This window comes from Aedes aegypti, chromosome 3 (assembly GCF_002204515.2).
Source record: "Aedes aegypti strain LVP_AGWG chromosome 3, AaegL5.0 Primary Assembly, whole genome shotgun sequence".
NCBI lineage: Eukaryota > Metazoa > Arthropoda > Insecta > Diptera > Culicidae > Aedes > Aedes aegypti.
The window spans coordinates 333688996-333713562 of NC_035109.1; the positions used below are offsets into that span (position 1 = coordinate 333688996).

The following is a 24567-nucleotide window of genomic DNA, read 5'->3' on the forward strand; positions in this document are numbered from 1 at the left end:
CCAAAGGGGGGGGGGGTGGTCAAGCCAAGCGTGACAAGCTTTACAAAAATTTCAAAGTACTCATACAAAAAACGTGACAAAGGGGGGAAGGGGGTCAAAAAAGTTGAAATTCAGTGTGACATAATTTGTGTACCATCCCATATTGCAATTTTATATTAAGGTCTATACAATGCTGTGAAAACTATCGATATATAGACAGTGTAATTTTTGAAAAATATCTCAATTCTGAGTAAAAATTAAGTTAACGATATGCATAAAATGTTTTCGTTAAAATATCTAGCAAAATAATTTACTCATTGACTTACAAGATTTTAATAAGACGTTTGACAAGGACGAAACACTTTATTTGTCTCTTTAATTAATGTTCGTATCCTCTGAGCAGAATCTCAATAGAGAAACTTAAAAGTAGATGGAGTACCGTATACCTTTTAATTCCGCTCCTAAATGCTTATCTTTGACAGATACGCGTATTTCGACTACCACTTGCAGTCTTCTTCAGTGTCAGTTACTCGTATCCACTGAAGAAATCGAGTAACTGACACTGAAGAAGACTGCAAGTGGTAGTCGAAATACGCGTATCTGTCAAAGATAAGCATTTAGGAGCGGAATTAAAAGGTATACGGTACTCCATCTACTTTTAACTTTATTTATGTTTTTTTTTTTCAAAGAGACCCTAAACTTTTGCATGATAGTGTACTTACATACCTAGAACGACATACAGCACCAACAACGAGGGTTTGGTTGCATTGTTGCATCGTCATTCCAAATAGTCGGATCGAGAATGGTGTAAACATAAGGATTTACGTGGAATGGGACGGACAGAAAGGTTAAATAGATAGAGAGAGTCCCGTTTTCAAATCGATCAGGGTAAATATTTGCTGATTTTGTGCGATGATGAGCTGGACTAGTAATCATCTTACAACGAGCAGGGATGCGATGATATCGACGATTACTGCTTAATTGAAAAGGGTCATCCGATATTCATGGGCTGGACATTAAGACAAACATACTTCGCGGGAAGTAAAATGGGTTGTTCGAAGGGAACTCACTCAATAGAGTCTAAATTGGACTAAAACAAGACACTTGGTCAATTGTTACGTACAGGATTTGAAATCATCTAACTTTAATTTTACTTACAAAATGAACTGTTGTAGCAAGATAAGTAATTAGAAGTAATTAGAATAACACAACCTTATTGAAGACACGTAGATGTTATCGTCATCGAAAGGTTATCAAGCAAAAAATCATTCTAATTGGCAATTTTTGCTATTATATATTTTTCATACAAGTATTGCTATCCATCACTCGGGACTATATATTGTTTTAAGTTCCAGAAAGTTATTACAAAAATACAGAAATTTGTCGAATATAGCAAAGCTGTGAAATCATCACATCCAAAGATATAATGAATTGTGTTAAAATTTATATAATTTTCGACCATTTTCTAAGCAAGTTTGCCCTGAATCGACACATTTCGGCAGCCATATTTAGTATACTTTGAAACCTTATTATATCAGTTAAAGCCCCATGGCAACTGACAGATCGGATCTCACAGGGCTTAATGATTTCAATATTTTTTTTTTTTTGACGAGCTTGGATTTTCGATCATAAATAGTTTTTTAACCTTTTCTATACTCACAGTGCAATACTCTGTATTAATTATATCATAAAATGACATATTAAAAAACACATTTATCACACTAAAACTGCTCAATTTTAGTATCAAATCGTAGTTGTCGACAATACCGTTTTGATTCATATTACGGACACTGAAGTATAACTTATCAGAGAGTATATAAAATAAACCATTCTGCATGATTCCTCCACGTTATCGAACCTTCAAAATCCTTAACTTTCCAATGTCGAGTGAAGATTTTGATTTCGTAACATGAATAATTTTTAATGAATAAAAATGTGTGGACTTTTCATGATTCTTATTCCGGACGTTTCAATACTTTTGCCTCATATTCCGGACACTTAGATTCAAATTCCGGACAGCCTCTGGAAGCCAAAGATAGAAAAGTGAAATCTTCAATTGGATTTGTCAAACCAGAGAGATGTTAGGCAGTTTGGCATTACCTATTTTTTAGACATTTATGAAAATTACTATTAAAACGAGCCTCGAAAATGACAGCTTTTGAGGAGCAAAAATTGAAACATTTCGTTTGAAATGTTTCCCATACAAAGTATAGTGTCCGGAGTTTGAAGCTGTCCGTAATATGAATCAAAACGGTAATTCGGTTTCGGTCACAATGCGTGAAAAAAGTTAAGAACAAATAATAATCTTGTCGGTGTTCAAACAAACTGAACCAAGTGTTTTTTTATGATTTTAGGAAAACGTACCCCAGGCATTCGAAATATCAAAATATTTGCATTATTTGTTGTGATGATGGAACTTATCTATTTGATGATACGTCTGTATAAAAATACCATCAGAAAAATCAAAATTGATCGTGTTCCTAACATATCTCTATGACACCAAAAAACAACTGGTCCAGTCTGTCTGAACACCGATCATATGTATTTTATGATAAAAAGCAAATAATAATAGAGAGTATCAAAAATGGTCAAAAAGGTATATAAACGATTTATTTATTGAATAACTATCGCAATTTAACTCCAATAAGCTTCAAATTTGGGGTGTATGAACTTTGATGGTACATTAAGCCCTCTACCGGCAGCTTCATTTTTAACCGCAAAATTCAAATTCAAATCGTTATAACTTTTTTGGTTTTCAATATTTTTGCACCATTTTTTCACAAGCTCTCAAAAAACTCTTCTAGTTTAAGGATCTGGGTCGATATTGATCATTGGTCATCTGGTTTTGAAGATATTCCAAAATTCCTTGGGGGACCGATCCGTAACTACAACCCCGAGTAAATTTCTCAGGATACAGAATTTTAATCGAATTCGGATATTCACTCTTCGAAACAATACATTAATGAGAGTATGTTGTGAAAAAATGAAGCAATTTGGTGCAGCCGTCTTTAAGTAATGACCATTTAAGTTTCTGGAACCACGCTGGCCAAATAAAGATCTTAAAAACTTCAAAAAACATCATATCGTAATTTTCAGATATCTCCAAGAATACTGAACCGATTTGTATGATTTTTTCATAGAAGCTCTTTATTACTTGGCATTATATAGCCCACATTTTGTTTTTTTTTTTGGTAAATTGATCAAAAACAAAATGGCCGCCAAAGGCATTTTATATGGAAAATGTCGGTCCCCCAAGGAACATCGGAATATCTTTAAAATCAGATCACCAATAATCAATATCGACACAGATCGTAAAACTAGAAGAATTGTTTGAGAACTTGTGAAAAAATGGTGCAAAAATATTGAAAAACAAAAAAGTTATAACGATTTGAATTTTTATTTTGCGGTAAAAAGTGAAGTTGCCGGTAGAGGGGTTAACAACTGTTCAAAAATATAAAGAAAAATATTAATTTACAACGGCACCACAAATGAATTATAAATGATTCAAGCTCACCCCAAGTCACTGTAATTGAAATAACTTTTTGTTTTTAATTATGAATCGTGGTATTACGGCTTACCAGCCGAGTGGAAGTTTAAAAACTACCGAAAGCTAAATACATATATTTTGCAATTGGATTAAATGGATAAATTGATGTGAAGTTTTGCGAAAAAGTTACACGTCTTCTCAGTGAGAATCGAACTCACGACTCCCTGATCTCTAGTTAGGAGTTATGCAATGCACGGAATCTCTAGTTATAGTTATGCAATGCACGGAATACTCAAGTAGACTTTTTGATGTTTCAGAGATGCTGTATTTAGAAATAATAAACACATCTTAATGAAAAACAGAACAGAATACACGGCACCGTAAAATGTCAAAAAAGTGGACTTGCAATTTCATTTACTATCGTTCTTGCTTGACCCAATTTTTGATGTTTTAAACACCGTGCCGAAAAAAATGAAATTTCTGTGGAAAAATCAAATAAATTACGGAAAATACGTGTGAAGTGTCATAAAAACACTATCAACCTTCTATTAACATAACGATAGAGATTCAAGTACATGCGTGATACTTTGCACAGGAGAAATTTAGTATTGTAAATTTTATCTAGTTTCAACATATAAGTTCATTGATATAATAAACAAAAACTATTATTTCTAAAAATGTATATTGTGATGAATAACGTGTAATAATATGTTCCCTATCATATGAATTATTATTTTAGTGATATCAGCCTTATTAGCTGAAATATTTCATAAATCATATATTTCCGTTTTGACCCCATCTCACCCCCTAGACCCATTGTCACCTCCATCGACGGAATATAAAATGTTGTAGAACATGCCATGTTCATAAATTGCACATTGAGCATAGAAATGGTAAAATAGGTTAAATTCAAAAAATTAACCGTGAAAACGAAGTGAAAAATATAAAGTATAATCAGCAAAGTTGTTGAAAATATAAAGAACTAAAACTTTGCTGAAGTAATGATGGCCCAAAAAAAATATTTTTTTTCAAGACAATATTTTTTTCTTACTTACTTGATACTTGATGGGCAACAATTCCTTGCTATTGCGTTGAATCTACGCCGAATGAAGAAGCCTTTTCCATTGGACCCGGTCCTGGGCCAATCGCTTCCAGTCGCCCTTAACGTTAAGCGACCTTAAATCCTCCTCAACTGCAAAAAGCCATCTGGTACGCGGCCTTCCACGGAGGCGACGGCCTCTCCCTGGTTCTCTGCTGAATATTTGTTTAGCTTGACGTTCCTCCGACATGCGAGCTACATGCCCAGCCCACCGCAGCCTGCCGTGTTTTATACGCTTAACAATATCCATTTCATTATAGACTTGGTATAACTCGTGATTCATGCGACGCCGCCAGATGCCATTGTCCAATTTACCGCCAAGTATTGTTCGCAGCACTTTACGTTCAAAGACCCCAAAAGCTCTCCGGTCGACCTCTTTCAACGTCCAAGATTCGTGGCCGTACAGAGCTACCGGAAGAATTAGAGTCTTGTACAACGCGAGTTTGGTCTTCGTCTGTAAGCTGCGGGACTTTAGCTCGTTACGAAGTCCGTAAAAAGTCCGACTCGCAGCTGCAATACGCCTTTTAACCTCGCGGGTAACATCATTATCGCAAGTCACTAGAGTTCCAAGGTACACAAATTCTTCAACTACTTCAAAAATATCACCACCTCACTAATAACATCACCTATAGGCCCACGATGTCTACCAGCGACCATGTACTTTGTCTTCGTGGTATTGATAATGAGCCCAATTCGCGTTGTCTCTCTTTTAAAAGGCACGTATGCCTCTTCCACGGCTCGGCGATCGATTCCGATTATGTCGATATCGTCCGCAAAACCAAGGAGCATATACGAACGTGTGATAATAGTGTCATTCCTATGCACGCTAGCTCTCCTTATTGCTCCTTCTAACGCTATGTTGAACAATAGGTTTGAAAGTACATCGCCCTGCTTCAATCCGTCTAAGGTTACGAAGGATGTGGAAATCTCATCCGCAACACATATGATTTCGATCCTTCCAACGTTGCACGAATCAGTCTAATCAGCTTCGTCGGAAAGCCATGTTCCATCATTATTTCCCACAACTCGTTTCTTTTAACTGAATCGCCTTGAAATCAATGAACAGATGATGAGTCTGCAAGTTGTACTCCCGAAATTTATCGAGGATCTGTCGCAGGGTAAACATTTGATCCGACGTCGATCGGCCCTCACGAAAACCAGCTTGGTATTCGCCGACGAAGGACTCTTCAAGCGGTCTCAATCGGTTGAACAGAATACGTGACATTATTTTGTACGCCGAATTGAGGAGTGTTATTCCTCGGTAATTGGCGCACTCCAATCTATGCCCTTTTTTGAAGAGAGGGCAAATGAGGCCATCCATCCAGCTAGCAGGCAGTTATTCTTCCTCCCATATCCTTAGTAGTATATGGTAAATTGTTCTATGCAGCTGCTCACTACCATTGACGCCATTGACAGTTTCATAGAATCGTCGCATATCGTTCTGTTCCATACAGTTTTGCGCCTCGGCTATCACGTTCTCATCAAACTCTTTTTTCTTCCTGCGATGGATTCGCTTTTCGGCTGATCTTGCTTCCCTGTACCGCTCTCTGTTCAGCCTGGTACCAGACACTAACATCCGACGTCTGGCCACGTTCTTCTCATCCGTCATCCTCTGGCATTCCTCGTCGAACCATCCCACAGTGGGACGAAACTGAAAATTGACGGTCAAAACCTCTTAGAGGCGTTTTAGCTCATAGGTGTCTTCGGGACATTGTTTTGAATTAGCATCCCGAGTAATAATAAAAAATAATTTTCAAATTAGACTAAACAGAGTACCCGAGCAAAAAATATTTTATTGAAATTTTTTTTTTAGTGCAATCATTGCTTCAGCAAAGTTTTAGATCTTTTTATTTTCAATAACTTTGCTGAACATACTTGATATTTTTGACTTCGTTTTCACTGTTAAATTTTTAAATTTAACCTATTTTACCATAAATATCAGTTTTTTTACCATTTCTGTGCTCAATGTGCAATTTATGAACATGGCATGTTCTACAACATTTTATATGTTACAAAAATGCACAACTTTGCCGAATCTATCAAAGCTGTAACAACATCACATCAAAAGATATAATGAAAATATGGTAAAATTTATATAATTTTGACCAATTTTCTATGCACGTTTCTCCTGAATCGGCACTTTTCGGCAGCCATACTTAGTATACTTTGATGCCTCATTATATCAGCTAAAGCCCCATGGCAAAAGAATGATCGGGTCTCACAGGGCACATTGATTTCAACCATTTTTTGACGAGCATGGAATTTCGATCACAAATAGTATTTTGACCTTTTGTATGCACACAGTGCAATCAATAAATTTGGATTCAACACCTTTGTTATACTAAAACTGCTCAATTTCAGCATCAAATCGTAGTAGCCGATGATAATTCGGCTTCGGGCATGAACACGTGAAAATTTTAAGAACAAATAATAATATGTATTTTATGACAAAAAGCAAATAATAATAATATACAGTGAAACATAATTTCACCTGTTAAACCCAATTCCTCTCATTTTTCAACCATTAGGTTGTTGTGCCAGCAAAAGTTAACTTATGCTCAAAATTGCTGATACATGAGAATTCTACCAAGTAAATTCTCAAAAATAGTAGATATATTAATAAAACCATTATGTTTTTCGATGCAACGCTTTTACAGCTTGTCAGCTTATACAGATGCATTCGACACAGTTATTGACTTTTGTGATACACAAAAGGTTAAAAAACTATTTGATGTCAAAATAAAATTCCATGCTTGTCAAAAAATGGTCGAAATCAATGTGCCCTGTGAGACCCGATCATTCTTTTGCCATGGGCTTTAGCTGATATAATGAGGCATCAAAGTATACTAAGTATGGCTGCCGAAAAGTGCCGATTCAGGAGAAACGTGCATAGAAAATTGGTCAAAATTATATAAATTTTACCATAATTTCATTATATCTTTTTATGTGATGTTGTTACAGCTTTGATAGATTCGGCAAAGTTGTGCATTTTTGTAACATATAAAATGTTGTAGAACATGCCATGTTCATAAATTGCACATTGAGCATAGAAATGGTCAAAAAACTGATATTTATGGTAAAATAGGTTAAATTTAAAAATTTAACCGTGAAAACGAAGTCAAAAATATCAAGTATGTTCAGCAAAGTTGTTGAAAATAAAAAGATCTAAAACTTTGCTGAAGCAATGATAGCCCTAAAAAAAATTTTTCAAGAAAATATTTTTTGGTCGGGTGCTTTGTTTAGTCTAATTTAAAAATTATTTTTTTATTATTACTCGGGATGCTTATTCAAAACAGTGTCCAATTATCCAATTTTCCTGGTGAATATCCTGAGATTTTTATTCACACAAACACTTCGGGACCCTTGACAAACAAAGCGGATAAAGAATCATTCAAATCTATTGACCCGTTCGTAAGCCATTTCGTGACATACAAACACCATTCCATTTTTATTTATATAGATTATTACTCGGGATGTTAATTCAAAACAATGTCCCGAAAACACCTATGGGCTAAAGCACCTCTAAGAGGTTTTGACCGTATATTTTCAGTTTCGTCCCACTGTGCGACGACCCGCTAAAACCATCCTATGCACTGTATTTGAACAATTCTTTTAGAATAGCTCAAGTGGTGTACACAGAAAAAAATATTTAATTTTCAATGTGATGTAAACTGAAGTCTACTGTAAAAATAAATCAAATTCGTGTGTTGTTACAGCATCATGTAAATTTAAATGAATATGCATACAATTTTCAACTAAAAATGGTTGAATTTTACATGATCGTGTAAATTTGAAGTGAATTCAATTGAAAAATAATGGATTGGTCGTTGAAATTTAGGTTTATTTTGATGCTCCAAATATGTGCATGAAAATAAACTTAAATTTACAACATATTTTTAGCTGTGTACAGTGCATCGACATTACCCTTGGCCTCAGACCCTTATCTCCCCGGAACTACCTTACGGTATTTCTTCGGGGAGGCTTGAATGCCCTCAATGTGATTTTCGAATGTTAAATTCGTATCTAGCATAATTCTTAGATACTTAATTTCATCTGACCAATTTATTGGAACCCCTATCATCGTGCCAACATGTCTACTTGAAGGTTTCAAATAAACAGCTGTGGGATTACTAATAATTGAGTTTTGGAAGCATTTGGAGAAATCTTCCATTTTTGCAAGCGTGAAGAAAACATATCCAAACTTTTTTGCAATCTACTACTGATGACACGTTGGTTTCGTCCTTTGGCGGAGAAGCCAATGTCATCCGCAAACAAAGATTTTTGACATCCCTGAGGTAACTCAGGTAAGTCAGATATGAAAATATTGTATAATATTGGTCCCAAAATGCTGCCTTGGGGAACACCAGCTCTTACAGGAAGTCTTTCAGACCTGGAGTTCTGATAATTAACCTGAAGTGTACGATTTGACAGATAACTTTGAATTATTCTAAAAATGTATGTTGGAAAATTAAAGTTTTTTAATTTTACAATCAAACCTTCATGCCAAACACTTTCGAATGCTTTTTCTATGTCTAGAAGAGCAAGACCAGTAGAATAGCCTTCAGATTTGTTGGAACGGATCAAATTTGTTACACGAAAAAGTTGATAAGTGGTCGAATGTCCATGGCGGAATTCGAACATTTCATTGGCAAAAATTGAATTTTCGTTGATGAGGGCCACCATTCTGTTCAAAATAACCTTTTCAAAAAGTTTACTGATGGAGGAAAGCAAACTGATTGGACGATAGCTAGAAGCTACTGCAGGATTTTTGTCTGGTTTTAAAATTGGAACAACCTTAGCATTTTTCCGTTTGTCAAATTTGTTGAAAACATTTGTTAAATATATCAACTTAAAATGATAAGCTACTGTTCACTATCTAGACCGGGACTTGGGAACACTTCGGACCTAGTTGTCACTTTTCGTTCCTCGATTTCAAACGCGCGTCGAATTACCAGCACTCCCGTTTATTGAACTACACTCCAACTTGAGACAATCGAAAATTTATTGCTCGATAGACTTTGGTTTTAATGCAAAAGTGTATTTGATGCGATCTCGCGCGCGGCACGATTATAACTGCCTACTGCTCCGATATCTGAGTGATACCGATGATTAGTGGTGAATATCTACACACGAACATAGACGATCTCTCCTATTGCTCTACCTGATAGCAGTGATAAGGATGGGAAGTAATCTACGGGAGATGAAACGAGACCACTGCTGATAAGCATTTGTGGATCGCATCTGTGGTGCCAGAAGGGCCATAATTGCTGCGACTGAACATGCCGGCCGCCTTGAAATCTCTGCATTTCAAATGATAAAAGGTTCAGAAAAATTCAATCTACACTGTACTACCTACATTTCTACTTCAACTATGTACTTCTGCCGAACATGGCTCGATTTGTTTTGAATCTTGCTAAACTAATTCTACCGCTAAGCGAATTTTTTGACACTGTCTTATATACTACGATGACCTTGGCCTACTTCTGCCAACTGGCTATACGACTCGGCAGCTGCCGATCGTTGGTGATGATTGTTTACGATGATGGACTGTTGTGGTTGCTGGACGACTATTGCTTCTCGAAGTGGGCAATATTGGGTGGTTTCTATTTCGCTGCATTCGACCTTCGGCTTTCTCGACGCGTGGAATTGAACATCGTAGCGGGTTGCTACACGTGGACTGTATGGACATCTATCTGTTGCTTGGAGATCGGTCGACTGAGTGGACATGCTTCTCATTTGGGCTTCATCGAACGGATCGTCATTGTCGTCGTCTACATCGTCGCCGTCGTCGACGGCGAGTGGAAGGAGTGGCATCAAACGAATCTGCAGATGAGAGGGTGCTTTTTACCTTGAATTAGTGAACATTAACGTAACTTGCCTGGAGCGGAGGCCTCCTGGCCTCCGCGAGTGCCCCAGGCACTGATGAAAACGACGGGATGTCGCTCAAAACTAACGAAGATGGAGATGGCGATGGTCACAAGCTGCCTCACTGGAGTCCTTATGGTCGCTATTGCTGAAGTTGACTGGGCCATCGCATTGGGTTGATCAGTCCCTGGCGAAGGCTTGTCGGTACAATAACAGCAGGATGAACATTGGTACCTAATGCTCGGAAGGGTCTACTCCGGATTGTGATGACAAACTGTGATGCTGACGAAATGAAGCGATTAATGTTGAACATGGGAAACAGATTCTCCTGAATGGATTGAGGACATCGGATGACTAAAACGAGACGAATCGTACTGCTTCGACGCCACAACTAGAGCATGCTTGACGACACAAAACGACGGTCTTCCAGGGATTGACGGATTGGTAGATGGCTATGCGATGGAGATTCTGATGTGTGTCCCGGAATGGGCCACAATGATGAGAAGTGGGAAGCGCAGGCCTCCTTTTGAACGACCTCTGCGATGGAAGACTCTTAGAACTCTCCTGATGACGACGCGTTGTCCCTGATGGGAAGGACACAAATCTTCGAAATGGCCCTCTTGAAGCTTCCATCCTTCGTGCGAACCTTAACCACTCGAACATTGCCGTCCGATCCTGGGAATATTTCCTCAACTCGTCCCAACTGCCATCGCTGCGGCGGCAAATTGTCCTCTTTTACAAGAACCATCGTATCGATTTGAATATTATCACGCTGTTTCGTCCACTTAGTCCGGTTATGCAGATCGGACAGGTAGTGGGTTTTCCATGTCTTCCAAAACTGTTGAACAGCCTCCTGGGATTTTTGCCATATGGACAAACGATTCTCCGGAATGTCTTGGACATCAGGTTCCGGTACTGCTGTGAGAGGTCTTCCGATGAGAAAATGGCCTGGAGTTAATGCCGCAAAGTCATTGGGATCACTACTCAAAGGTGTCAGCGGGCGAGAGTTCAAAACAGCTGCGACTTGCTGGACAATGGTGTTTAATTCATCGTAGCTGAGCTGTCTGGTTCCAATTGACCTCCGAAAGTGGCCCTTGAAGGATTTCACGGCCGCTTCCCACAATCCTCCGAAGTTGGGAGAACGTGCGGGGATGAAAGCAAATTGTATGCCTTCGTCTTCTGCTGAACGAACGATGGTATGCTGAAATTGCTGGTCTAGGAACTGACGACGAAGGTCTTCGAGCTCTCGATTGGCGCCAACAAAGTTGGTGGCATTGTCACACTTTACCACTTGTGGTTTTCCTCGAGTTGCGACGAATCTTCTGAACGCGGACAGAAATGCCTGGGTAGACAAATCAGCCACGATTGCCATGTCAACTGCCTTGGTTATTAGGCAGACAAAAATTGCCACGTAAGACTTGACTGCTGGGCTTCGACGAATCGGGTACTTGATGTAGAATGGGCCACATAAATCTACTCCTACTTTGCAAAAGACTGCTGATGGGCTCACACGCACAGCTGGCAGGTCGGCCATTAGCTGCTCGTGCACTTTTGGCTTACTGCGGAAGCAGTCTATGCATCGGTGGCAAATCGTACGGGCCAAACTACGAGCGTTTGTAGGCCAGAACTTCTCACGAACGGATGCTATCAGGAGTTGCTGACCAGCGTGGAGGAGTTTAACGTGATAGTGCTGCATTACTAGCAAGGCTAGCGGGTGTTGGTGGGACAAAATCATTGGATGCTTACGGAACTCGGAGATTGGTGCATGTGCCAGCCGGCCGCCGACGCGGAGTGTCCCATCGATGAGAATGGGGTTCAACAACGATAATTTCGACGAGGACTTCAACTGGCGACTCCGCGTCAGATCCGCGAATTCCTCCGGGTAACTTTCATGCTGAGCGATACGAACGAGGGTGGTTAGAGAGTCATCCAATTCTGACATAGACAGGCTTCCTTGTCTTCTAGTCGAACGATTATTCGGCGAGGTATTGTGTACGAACCTCCGAAGCCAGGCTACAAGGCGAACCATGCTCATGAGTGACGAGCGAAGTGAGAAGAGTTCGTTTCGAGGGCTTGCAGGGAGAGAAACTGCACTTCTTTCTTCCAGTAGCGTGCTATCTATCATTGGTTGAGTTATCGAAGGCTTTGGCCACGCTGAGCGGTCTTGGCGAAGCCAAAAGGGACCTTCGAACCACAGCGATTGGTACTGCAACTGGGCAGCTGTCGTACCACGTGAAAGTATGTCTGCTGGGTTTTCAGAGCCAGCGACGTGTTGCCAAGAGCAATTTTTGGTGATGTGCTGTATTTCAGACACCCGATTGGCGATGAAAGGTTGCCAACGAGAGGGTAGCGACGACAACCAACATTTGACAATCATTGAGTCTGTCCAGAAATGCGCATTAAGAGGGGTTTCAATGCTGTCGTTTCAGTACAGCCGACGACAATTCTAGACGAGGGATGTTCTGCTTCCGTTTCTTGCGCTTCAGATCTTCTAATGGTGCCACTCTAGATTTCGACGTGATCAATCTTACCGTAATTAATCCAGCGGTCGATACTGAACGAAGATAAAGGCATGCTCCATACGCAGCCTGTGACGCATCACAGAATCCGTGTAATTCAACGCTGGATAGAGATGGTGTATAGCACGTCCATCTAGGGATCTCGAGAGACTTGAGGGTGATGGTGTTTCGACGAAATTCAAGCCAGAATTCCTGTGGCTTTTCGGGAAGAGGATCGTCCCAATCGCAGCCTTCGATCCATAATGATTGCAGAAATATCTTCGCTTGGACAACTACAGGACCGATGAGACCAAGCGGATCGAAGATTCGAGCGGTGTCCGATAGTACGATTCGCTTGGTGATTGGGGTTTGAGAGCTCCATTGTGGCACAGCGTAACGAAACATGTCGGAGGCTGGTTCCCAAATGAGCCCAAGAGTTTTCACCGGCGCCGACGACGAATCCAATTCCAGGGTAGCTCGATCATCTCGAAGATCTACAGGAATGCTCGATAGAAATTCAACACTGTTGGAGCTCCACTTTCGCAGTGTGAAGCCAGCGGAGTTCGTTAGATCCAATATCTCCGCTACAAGAGCCTTGCCCTCTTCTTCGGTGTCTGCGCCCGTCAGAAGGTCGTCTACATAGAACCCTTTTCGAACGGCTGGAGCAGCCCTTTTGTGAGTTTCTTCGCCATCCGTTGCTAGCTGTTGAAGACACCTTGTTGCAAGGTAGGGGGCCGAACTAGTACCGTACGTAACGGTGGTTAGCTGATAGGCCTTGACGGGTTCGTTGGTGGAGTTTCTCCAGAGAATGCGCTGAAGAGGTTGGTCGTTGGGGCATACGTTGACCATGCGGTACATTTTGGCGATGTCCGCGACTACGACGAACCGATAAAATCGAAACCGTAGAATAATCGATAGCAAATCGTCTTGGACGACTGGTCCGACAATCAATCCATCATTCAACGAAATTCCTGTGGAAGTACGGCATGAAGCATCAAACACGACGCGCAGCTTCGTAGTCGTGCTTTCGGGCTTCAGAACGGCGTGATGTGGCAGATAATACGCTGGAACTTCGTTCTCTTCTGCTGTAACTTCGCGCATGTGTCCCATAGAGAGATACTCTTGGATGAATTCACTATATAGAGCCTTCAGTGTACTGTTAAGTTCAAAACGACGTTCCAATCCATAGAGACGCTTGAGAGCGGATGTCTTGGAGTCTCCCAGCCGATCGATGACGTACTGCTTCTTGGGCAGCGTGACGACGAATCTTCCATCCTTGTCTCGGGTTTAGTTTGCTGATATATCTCTTCGCACATGGATTCTTCTACGGAAAAAGTACTCTTCTTGTTGCACGACTCTAGCTCCCAAAACCTAGTCAGCAACTCTCGAAGATCTACAGTTGAACTGATATACGCCGAACTTCTCGAAATTTGTTCCGATCTACCAGGAACACGGCCAGAAACTACCCAACCGAAGACGGTTTCTTGGAAGGTAGGACCATCATCTGACATCTTCTTGCGACCTTCTCTCAGCAAATCGAAATAATACTCGGCGCCAATGATCAAATCGATTGGGCCGGGCTCGTAGAATCCAGGATCCGCCAAAACGATGTCTTCGGGAACCGCTAATTGTTGGATAGCAACATTTTCGACTGGCAACGTAGCAGTGAGTTTGGGAAGAATGTGTAACTTCACAGTTTCGTTGAACGAAGATATGCTCTGGAACCGTGGAGATATAACTGCTTCGACCATCTTAGATGAACGTACGACGGAGCCACCAATTCCGGAAACTGAAAGATGACTGTTCGATCCATTCAGCTTCAGATTCTGACACAATTGTGAAGTTGCGAAACAGTACTCGGAGCATGAGTCTAATAGAGCCCTGGCGATTTTTGATTTGCCGTTCCGGTCAGTTACTACTATCATGGCTGTAGAAAGTAGAGTAAGGTGGGGCAAAAGTTCGACCTTAGTGGTATAATCAAAGTTTCCAGGAAAACACAAGCAGTTAAAACAAAACAAATACCATACAGTGAACCTTCAACATATTGGCTATAATTTTGCTGAACAAACTTGTATCAAAATATTTACCCATTTTTAGTTATAACAGTTTCAAAATTGATTGTCTTATTCGAACTTTTGCCCCACCGGTGGGGCAAGAGTTCGAATCTAGTGTGGGGCAAAAGTTCGCTGGCTAAAACACAAAATATCAATCCTTTTATGACAGGCATACTTTACACCAGCCGTAAACTTAAATTTGACGAAAAATACACACTAAATTTTCATCAAAAAATTGCCCAAAACCGGGTTAATTGTAATATACTCAAAAATAGCAGTTTTTCGCAAAACTTAGTGGAAATATAAAATTTTGGTGACAATTTTCACACGATCAGACAAATTTAACTAAATTTGAAGATAATATGTGGATTTTAGGTAATTTGCATATTTTTACGTGAGTTTATACATGGGTCGAACTTTTGCCCCGCTGATTCGAACTTTTGCCCCACTATGAGCCAAAAATTGTTTTCAAGCATTTATGCAAAATCTAATACACCTCAAAGCAATTTTATGATAGGCCTAGTAACGCCCTTACATAAAATATTGAGAAAGATTTTATTTTCAATTGGTTCAATGCAACGAAAGTTTGACCAAAAATTACAATATTCACGTCGAAAAACAACAAATAGCCATAACTTTTCCAAATCTCAATCGATTTTTATGATATTTGGATTGAAAGTCTCTTACTTGAATAGCATTCGAACCACCATGACATTTATAAGATTTGTTTTAAATTGAGCTAGAAATCTTAAAAAGAAACTCTTACCCCACTCGAACTTTTGCCCCACTTTACTCTAATACTTGTCGGGTCGGCGATGGGACATTAATGGGCAAGGAATTGGTTTGCGTAATTTGTGTGCGGTGTGTGGTGTGTGACGGGTGTGAAAATGGTGGCTGCGAACTCGTACTAGATATTGCTAGTGAGTTTGAAGGTTGTCCAGGGGTTTGAGAGGGTAAGGTCTGATTCTGAGTTTGTGGCTGTGTGTGTTGACTGTTCGCTTTTTGTGGTCGGTTCTGTACAAGTGGGGCGGAGGAACCGGTCGCTTGGGACGAGGATGCAGCTCCACCGCTGGTGGATCCCATGTGCAACAGTGAATGATGCTTTTGATGACAATTTCGGCAAGTTCCACTCGTACAGAATCGAACTAGGTGTGACGAAGAAAAACAGTTGAGGCACAGTCCAGCTCGCTTTACCTTCTCGTAGCGCTCTGCAACACTCATCTTCAGAAACTTCTGACATCTGAAGGCCGAATGTTGACTCTCCTTACAGAATGGACAATTTCTTGGAGATTCGGACGTAGCGTGACTAACCGTGAACTTGGGCTTCTTTGGATCAATCGATTGGTTTGGTTTCGATGGTGCTAATGACTGCAAAACCATAGCCTGTTTGCGTAGGAAAGCCATCAAATCCGCATAAGCTGGAACTTCGGTTGAAGCATGGTGGGATTCCCACTGTCGAAGAGTAACAGCATCAAGTCTACAGCACACCATATAGGCCAGAATTGTGCTCCATCCTTCCGTATTTTCGCCGATCTTCTCTAGCTGCTGAAGATTTCGGTCGAATTCACTGATAACTTGACTAAGCGACTCGTAGTTCTCCCGTTTCATCGGTTCCACGCTGAACAACGCTTCAAGATGCGCCTTGACTATGAGCTTTTTGTTTTCGTATCGCTCCTGAAGGCTGTTCCAAGCAATCGAGTAGTTGGCTGCTGTTATGTCTATCGATGCTATCTCCTGCAGAGCTTCACCGACGAGAGACGAACGAAGATACGAAAACTTGTCCATCGCACTCAACACGTTGTTCCCATGAATCAGGCTTTTGAACATGTCACGGTATGTGACCCAATCACGAATACGACCTCCAAATTTCGGTAGAGAGATTTCAGGAAGCTTTACTCTCGACACAGCACCTGCTGCAGGGGGTACTGCTTGCTCTCTGACCGCAGCTGACTCATCATGAGTAGGGATCAATTTTTGTAACGATGCCTTCAGTTCACAGAAAGTATCCTCCACCACTTCTATCAATTCGGCACTCTCGGTTTGGCGCATTTCGATTGACTCTTCAATGAGAGTAGCCTTCTCCTCTGGAGTAGCTTTGGATTCGGACACTCGTGTTTCGTCCGCCTCCTCCAAAAGAACATCAATCTTCCGACGAACTATGTAGAATTTCTTCATAGCACCTTCAAGCATTTCCAGCCTAGCTTCCACTAGATCACGATGTCTCTCAGGGTTGTATTTGCCGAGAAACTTCCGCACTCCTTCGACGGTATTTCGAAGCTGGCGTTCCTGCTTCATCAAATCTTTCAGCTCATTCGTCATTTTCACTCGCTTCATTCACTAAATTTTGCCAAATAAATGGAAACACTTTCACTAATAGAGAGTTAATTGTCATAAAATCACTTTGTAATTGATTGCTAGGTCAACCAACTACTAATCTCACACTATCATAAACTTCTCCGTCTCTGCACAACTCATTAAGACCGTAATGTACACGCGATGAACGCGACTCGCGATTCAACTCAACGCCCCAAGTATGAAAAAAGACACAGACCAGGGTGACTGCAGCGAGGGGAACCGACCAAGCGAAAGAAAACCAGCCAAAACTCATCCAGCAGAAATCAAGACCAACCGTCAATCGGAGAACCCTACCCAAGGACTAGCTATCGAGTATCGCATGCAAATAAAAGGATCACAACTGATTCCTTCTCAATCACCATTTTTTATTACAGATCAATCCCATCTATCACCGGTTGGTGACCCTCATGTCACCACAGACCAACATGCACACATGCAATACTACTTTCCTTTTGACCAGGCCCTTGGTAACCTATCTCATCCAGATTCCTCTGCGTCGCTCAGTTTGGCCGTTGATCCGTCGAAATCTGGAATCCGCTCCTCCGATCGATTCTGCTTCAACCTGGTGCACGGCGATCGCACAAAACCTTCTTCGCTTGGGGCACCGTTCGATGCAGGCTGTTCAATTTTCAGCTTCACACAAAGCACACAATCCGCGATGGCGGTAACGAATGTCCAATACTGATTGTCCGTTCTATTGTTCGTGGTATTTTCCGCACTAAACTTCTTGGCCACTAGTGACTTGGCCACCGGTCAATTGGCCACATCCGGCTCGAAGGACCAAAATTATGTTCACTATCTAGACCGGGACTTGGGAACACTTCGGACCTAGTTGTCACTTTTCGTTCCTCGATTTCAAACGCGCGTCGAATTACCAGCACTCCCGTTTATTGAACTACACTCCAACTTGAGACAATCGAAAATTTATTGCTCGATAGACTTTGGTTTTAATGCAAAAGTGTATTTGATGCGATCTCGCGCGCGGCACGATTATAACTGCCTACTGCTCCGATATCTGAGTGATACCGATGATTAGTGGTGAATATCTACACACGAACATAGACGATCTCTCCTATTGCTCTACCTGATAGCAGTGATAAGGATGGGAAGTAATCTACGGGAGATGAAACGAGACCACTGCTGATAAGCATTTGTGGATCGCATCTGTGGTGCCAGAAGGGCCATAATTGCTGCGACTGAACAGCTACTTTCTGGAAGTTTCTTGATGAGGATATAGAAAATTCCATCATCGTCAGGAGCTTTCATATTTTTGATTTTTTTAATAATAGTTCTCACTTCTTCCATATCAGTCTCCCAGGAATTTTCGAAAACTTTATCTTGATTGAGAATATTTTCGAAGTCCTGAGTAACTTGATTTTCAATTAGACTAGTAAGTCCTTAATTAGAATTGTGCACGCTTTCAAACTGCATAGTATGTTTTTGAGCTTTTTCGCGATTAGTTAGTAATATTTTTTTTTTCCTCTTTCAATGCCGGAATTGGCTTCTGAGTTTCGTTATTAAATTTTTGATAATTTTCTTAAGGGCTTAGATTTACGGTCCAATTGAGAAATTTTATTTTCAAGATTTTTGTTTTATTATTGTGAATATCGTTTTTAAATTACTTTCTGCAGATCCTGCCATATAATTTTCATATTTCGCGAGTGCGTTGAAATTGCTTTCTCCTCACGTTTTAAAGACGGAAGAGTTTAAGATCATCGTCTATAATTACGGATTAAAATTACACATTTTGGAATTGCAATGCTCCTGGCTTCAAAAATAGAATTTGTTAAAGTTTCAAGAGCATTGTCAATGTCAAGTTTTGTTTGTAAATAAATGTTAACATCAAGATTACAATCGATTACTAATTGATACTTAGCCATATCAAGTTGCCTCGGTAAATCTTACTTTTATGCATATTAATTCGGGTACGTTATCGAAATAAAGCAAAAAAAATCATTAAAACTCATCATATCTCGAAAACTTGTTCAAATAGTCTCAAGTCAAAAAAGTGAATAAACTTACTTTATTGATCCTACGTGTTTCGCAGGCGAAATTCCACATGTTCTGCTCCTACCCGACTAGATTTTTCACTTTTAAAACGTTTAATTTCCGGATTTACAAAACGACGAAAGTAAGATTTTCAACTTTCGCAACCTAACCACTACTTTCGCCGCCCCGCTGTATAGAAAAACAAAGTGACTTAACCACGAATCAAAACAAAACACTACTTGAGCCGATTTTACACTGGTAGAAAAACGTCGAAAGTAACTGTATGAAACAGCTTATCATTTTGTTATAATTATTTTTGTTGAAAATAATAGAAACTACCTAGTTTTTGAACGCGATCTGATTGTATGGAATATTTGAGCGATATACACGGCGAAAAAATGTTAAAAAGTTGATTCATTTTAAAACAGTTTTAGAAGACAGGTTGTGATTCTTCTCAATTAGTTTTCTCAAAACCGTATGAAAGTTACTTACGTCGATTTGAAAAAGTAATCGAGATATAATAATATAACTGTTTGGAGGTGTGTTGAATTTTTTATAAATTTAAAAATTTGTATTAAATTTTCAACCAAAATTTTACAATATTAGAGTGTAGGTAGAAATTTCAGAAAGTTTGGCGGAGCATTAAACGAATTTTTAGAATTTAGAATCATTATAAAAAAGAATAATAGTCGTGCACATTAAAGCTATGCTAAATAATGTTCCTACACATGCACTGACTGGCAATCAATCAAACTAATTGCAACTTATCCAATATTTCCATTCAATTTAACAACAGTTTACACTACCGAGCACACGTCATCCGATGCCACATTTAAGTAATTGTTTTTCACTCACTTCATTCGCTTTTGTATTCCTCAGTCTCTCGTCTGAACGCTTTATTCATCCTATCTCGCAGCACTCGCCCTCACTTGACTCGTATTAGATCCATCCCCGCGACACCAACAACCAGCGAATGGCACTTTGCATTTCGTAAGAATTTCAACAACAGCAACCAGTGTGCAAACAATAGCATCTGTCAATCCATTTTCTACGACGAAGGCGACTAGACGTGACGTGACAACCCCACATATTCGTCGGATTTCGACAAAAGGAAAAACACTCCTACACTTCCATCCTCTACGTCCGGATGCTCGGATCTGTGCGTTCGGTGTTGGTCCTTTTTTCAATTTGGAAAATTACGGGCACCTTGGATTCTGCATCTATTCTTCGTATCGAAAGCTGCCTTTTAATAAACCGTCTCGATTCTGAATAGGATGATAGAATGAGATTGGGAAGAACGGGAATGGGATGAATGCCGGAGATGTACGTAAGAGTGCATGTGTCCGCATGACAGGTGCCACGTGGCATCGCTTTCGTCCGGATGCTAATCTGGGTCAATCTTTAAATTAAATAGTAAAACAGCATGGGCGGGCTTTGGCTGATGAGCAGAGGGGTGCCAATGATGATCGAATTTAACGTGAAATTTGGTTTCCTGTTGCGACGTCGATGTTATTCTATCCAAAATTATTGATGCGAGAGAACCCCAAAGTGGGATGATTTTCAGTTGAAAAGCTAGAGATTCACAATTACAGTCGACTCTCCAAAACTCGATGTTCTACATCTCGATTTCTCTCCCTATGTCGATGATTTATTCGGTCCCTTCATTCTGCATACATTTTCACTCTCCGTATCTCGATATCCTCCTTATCTCGATATCTCCCAATCTCGATGTGATTTTCTCTTCATATGTCGATGTGCATATTTTAAAAGGTTACTGGACACGATTTTAGAGATTCAAAACCATGTGCAAAGACAAAATGACGCGTTTGTTTTTAATTTCCTGGTAACGAAGTGATTTTCAATCTAGTATTCATTAAAAATTTGTTCTATGTTTCAATCTCTCCCTATCTCGATGGTCCCTTCGATAACGAGATGTGGAGAGGCGACTGTACCTGTGTTTTCCAAAATCTTTCTGATTTACGTCTAGAGGTCAATTCGAATGTTTCTAGGATATTTTATCTCGACCTCAAAGACCGCGTTATTCTACAATGCTTTAGCACTTTTCCGAATAGTCAATCCTTTATATTTTTTTTCCACAAGTATCGGATTGCTTTGCGGTCTTCGACAATGTTCGTCATCATAAAAATATCAAAGTCTGTGTTCAGAAATTTTATAGAGATCCATGGGCTGCCTCTGGCGATTTATCTTTGCAAACGTAAGTTTTCCCATGGTAAATCCCATACAAACTTTGAACGGCTGGCGCTTAGTTATAGTTTCATCAATCGAGCTTTTTCCACAGTTGTTATTGAACCCAAGTGACACTCAAAAAGTTATATTCCATATAACCGTGTCCCTGGTCAATGTATACTATATATACCTAAAAACTTGAAATATATCAGATTCTGCAGAATAAAAGTTTACCGCATTTTATAAAATCACTGAACAGCTCTTAAAAACTTACAATTCAAGAGGCCGCCGCCAAAGAAACGCTCTGAACAGCACACAAGTGTGCTTCCCGGGTAGAGGTGAATAACAAAATAATGGTAAAATAAGAACAAATTATGCAATCATATCTACTTTAACCATTATTATGTTATTAATGTATGACATTAAATATCTCATCAATAGCAAAACATACAATCATAGCAAAATTTATCATTGATATGTTATTCTTGAATGTCATGTAATAGCTAATCAATAACAAAATATACTATCATGGTAAAATTTGTTATTTGTGCAAAAAATAATAAAAAACATTAAATATCTAACGAATAACAAACATCACCATCACAGTAAAATATGTCATTGTTTTGATATTTGAAAACTTTATTAAAATAATTCATGAGAACAAACCAATATCAAATTTTACCATAATAGCTCATTTTACTATTCGTATGATATTCATTGAAGATTCAAAAAGAAAAGTTTTTTAGCAGGAAAGCAAAAAGTTTATTTTTCAATCATGCTAAATTAAGATATTAAAGTCAAAGAACTAAAATCACCATTATTTTGATCTACTTGTGAATAGCTTATTTAGTTATTATTTTGTTATCAATATCTAAATAATAACATATTTTGTTATTTACGGTTGCCTATATTTTTGCTATTATTTTGTTATTACAATGGCAAAATATGTTATTTTTTAGTTTTTATGCCATACAAACTTAGTTATTATTTTTGTTATTTTATCTCTTATTTCAAACAAACAAAGAACAAATTTTGCTATTCAAATATTCTATTTTAATAGTAAATTTTGTTATTCTTTTGCTATTCTCCTCTACCCGGGTTGGTTGAACTGGTGTTTAAAAAAGAAAAAGAAAAAAAGGACACGATTGTTGATCCCAGGACCCAAATGTCAAAATCACACAAATCTCTGATCTCATTTACACACCAATCTTGAAGTTGTCCGTTCACTGAACTGTTCCAATTATAGACATCATATCTGCACAGAACTGTGATTCCCAACTCCAGTACCATCCATCGTATTAAAGCTCATGAAAATGTTCCGCTCCGATGGTTAAATTCCACGTGGGTAAATCTGTCATCCTACCATCCATCGCCATCGTCATCAGGACCAACCCACTGTGTATTTGAAATGTCGCGCATTAGCTCATTCCGGACCACCGCACCGTCGAAGCTGGAAACAGCCTGGCGACCGACAACCAATGGCAACATATTACGGTCCCATCGCCATCATCCTCGTACCCGACAGGTATTTCTAATGAATAACTCTACAGAACCAACCAACCGGCAGACTTAGACAAGCTGCCGACGTAACTGATGGCGTGCGCTGATGGGTTCTACCATCCAAAATGTAACAACCTCCAACCTCCGATCACATTGCATTCAATCGAGTCTATCTCCGGTTGCCAGAAGCCCAGAATTCCATTCCCGACAACGCTCGACATTGTCTATCCGTTCGCCGTAGTCTTGGCAGTTGTTTTCGGCCTTTGTTTGGTGGATGTTTCGAAGGCAGCTACAGCAACCAGCAGGATATCAGCGTATCAACCGACAGAAATGTAAATCGTTCTTAGAGGCTTTCTTGGCTTGCTTCACTGAAACCTCAACATACAATGCACAGTGGTCCAGGAATCAGTTTTACGCGGAAAGATGCATTTTGAGCTTTAGAATGAAACATTAGACAAAAACGGTCTTCTACAAAGTTGTTTGTATTAGTTAAGCCCTTTGTTTGATGTTATTGAAAATTAGGGTAGACCACATTTTCATAGAAATTGTGTAACTAACTTTCTTATTTGTAGAAATTATATTATACATGCTTCAGCAAAGTTGTAGACCATTCAATTTCAAGCAACTTTGCCAAAAAAAGTTTTTTTGTATCTCTTAAATTGACCGATTTAGAGCTATTTTCCTACGGTGACATAGGGTGGTCCGAACGAAACTGGTTTTCTGGCTCTAGAGTTTTCAATTCAAATTTCTCATCAAAGTAGTCCAAGAAACACTTTTAGAGCTTTAAAAAATGCGTAATTTGGTGAGTGAAGAAACTCGCTATCTCCTTCCGTTTAGGAGTTATTGTTGTTTTTCTCTCAAAAACATGCCTACTTTGATTGTGAATATCTCTGATTGGGGCAAACATAAAAAATATCTTTTGACGGCATTCAAGAGACAAAATAAAATTGTATATTATATCAAAAAATTACAGATGTGTTATTTTTGTAACTCTAATAAAATGTCTTGAAAAACAAAGGATTTTAAGCAGAAAAACTATAATAACTTTTGAACTAAAATAGATATCATCAATATTTTTGCATGAAAATTTGCGTTTTGTTAAGTTCCTAAAGTCGTTCATAGACCGCTTTGACGAGAAATCCGAAATAAGAAAGATAGGGCTCTAAAACTATTTTGAAGATTTTCATAGTATGTATTTTTTTTATTATTTTGCATTTTGGGCATGAAAATGAAATTTTAGCCAAAAATGATCTTCTACAAAATTGTTTCTAAAAATGTAAGCTTACATACTGTGTCATTTGAAACTAGGATGGTCCACAATATCACACATATCATGTAATCAACTTTTTTATTTGCAAAAATACTGGTATATGCTCTTAGACAAAGCGGTAGAACTTGAAATTTTGATCAACTTTGCCAAAAAAAGTTTTTCTGTAGCTCAAAATTTGACCAATCTAGAGCATTTTTTCCTAATCATCGCAGGGTGGTCCAACAAAAATAAGTTTTTCAACTCTAGTTTTTTTAATATTATTTTCTCGTCAAAGTCGTCTATGA

At 39.3% G+C, this 24567-nt stretch overlaps 1 protein-coding gene and 1 long non-coding RNA gene across 4 annotated transcripts in view; both read left to right on the plus strand.

Moving 5' to 3' along the window:
- LOC110678644 (SOX domain-containing protein dichaete) overlaps nt 1-24567 on the plus strand; it is a 243563-nt gene that overhangs the window by 130392 nt on the left and 88604 nt on the right. The gene's annotated exons all lie outside the window — the stretch shown is intronic.
- Nucleotides 17549-17975, plus strand: LOC110678645. Its single transcript, XR_002501803.1, has 2 exons — nt 17549-17649; nt 17712-17975. It is a non-coding gene; the product is annotated as an uncharacterized LOC110678645 (long non-coding RNA).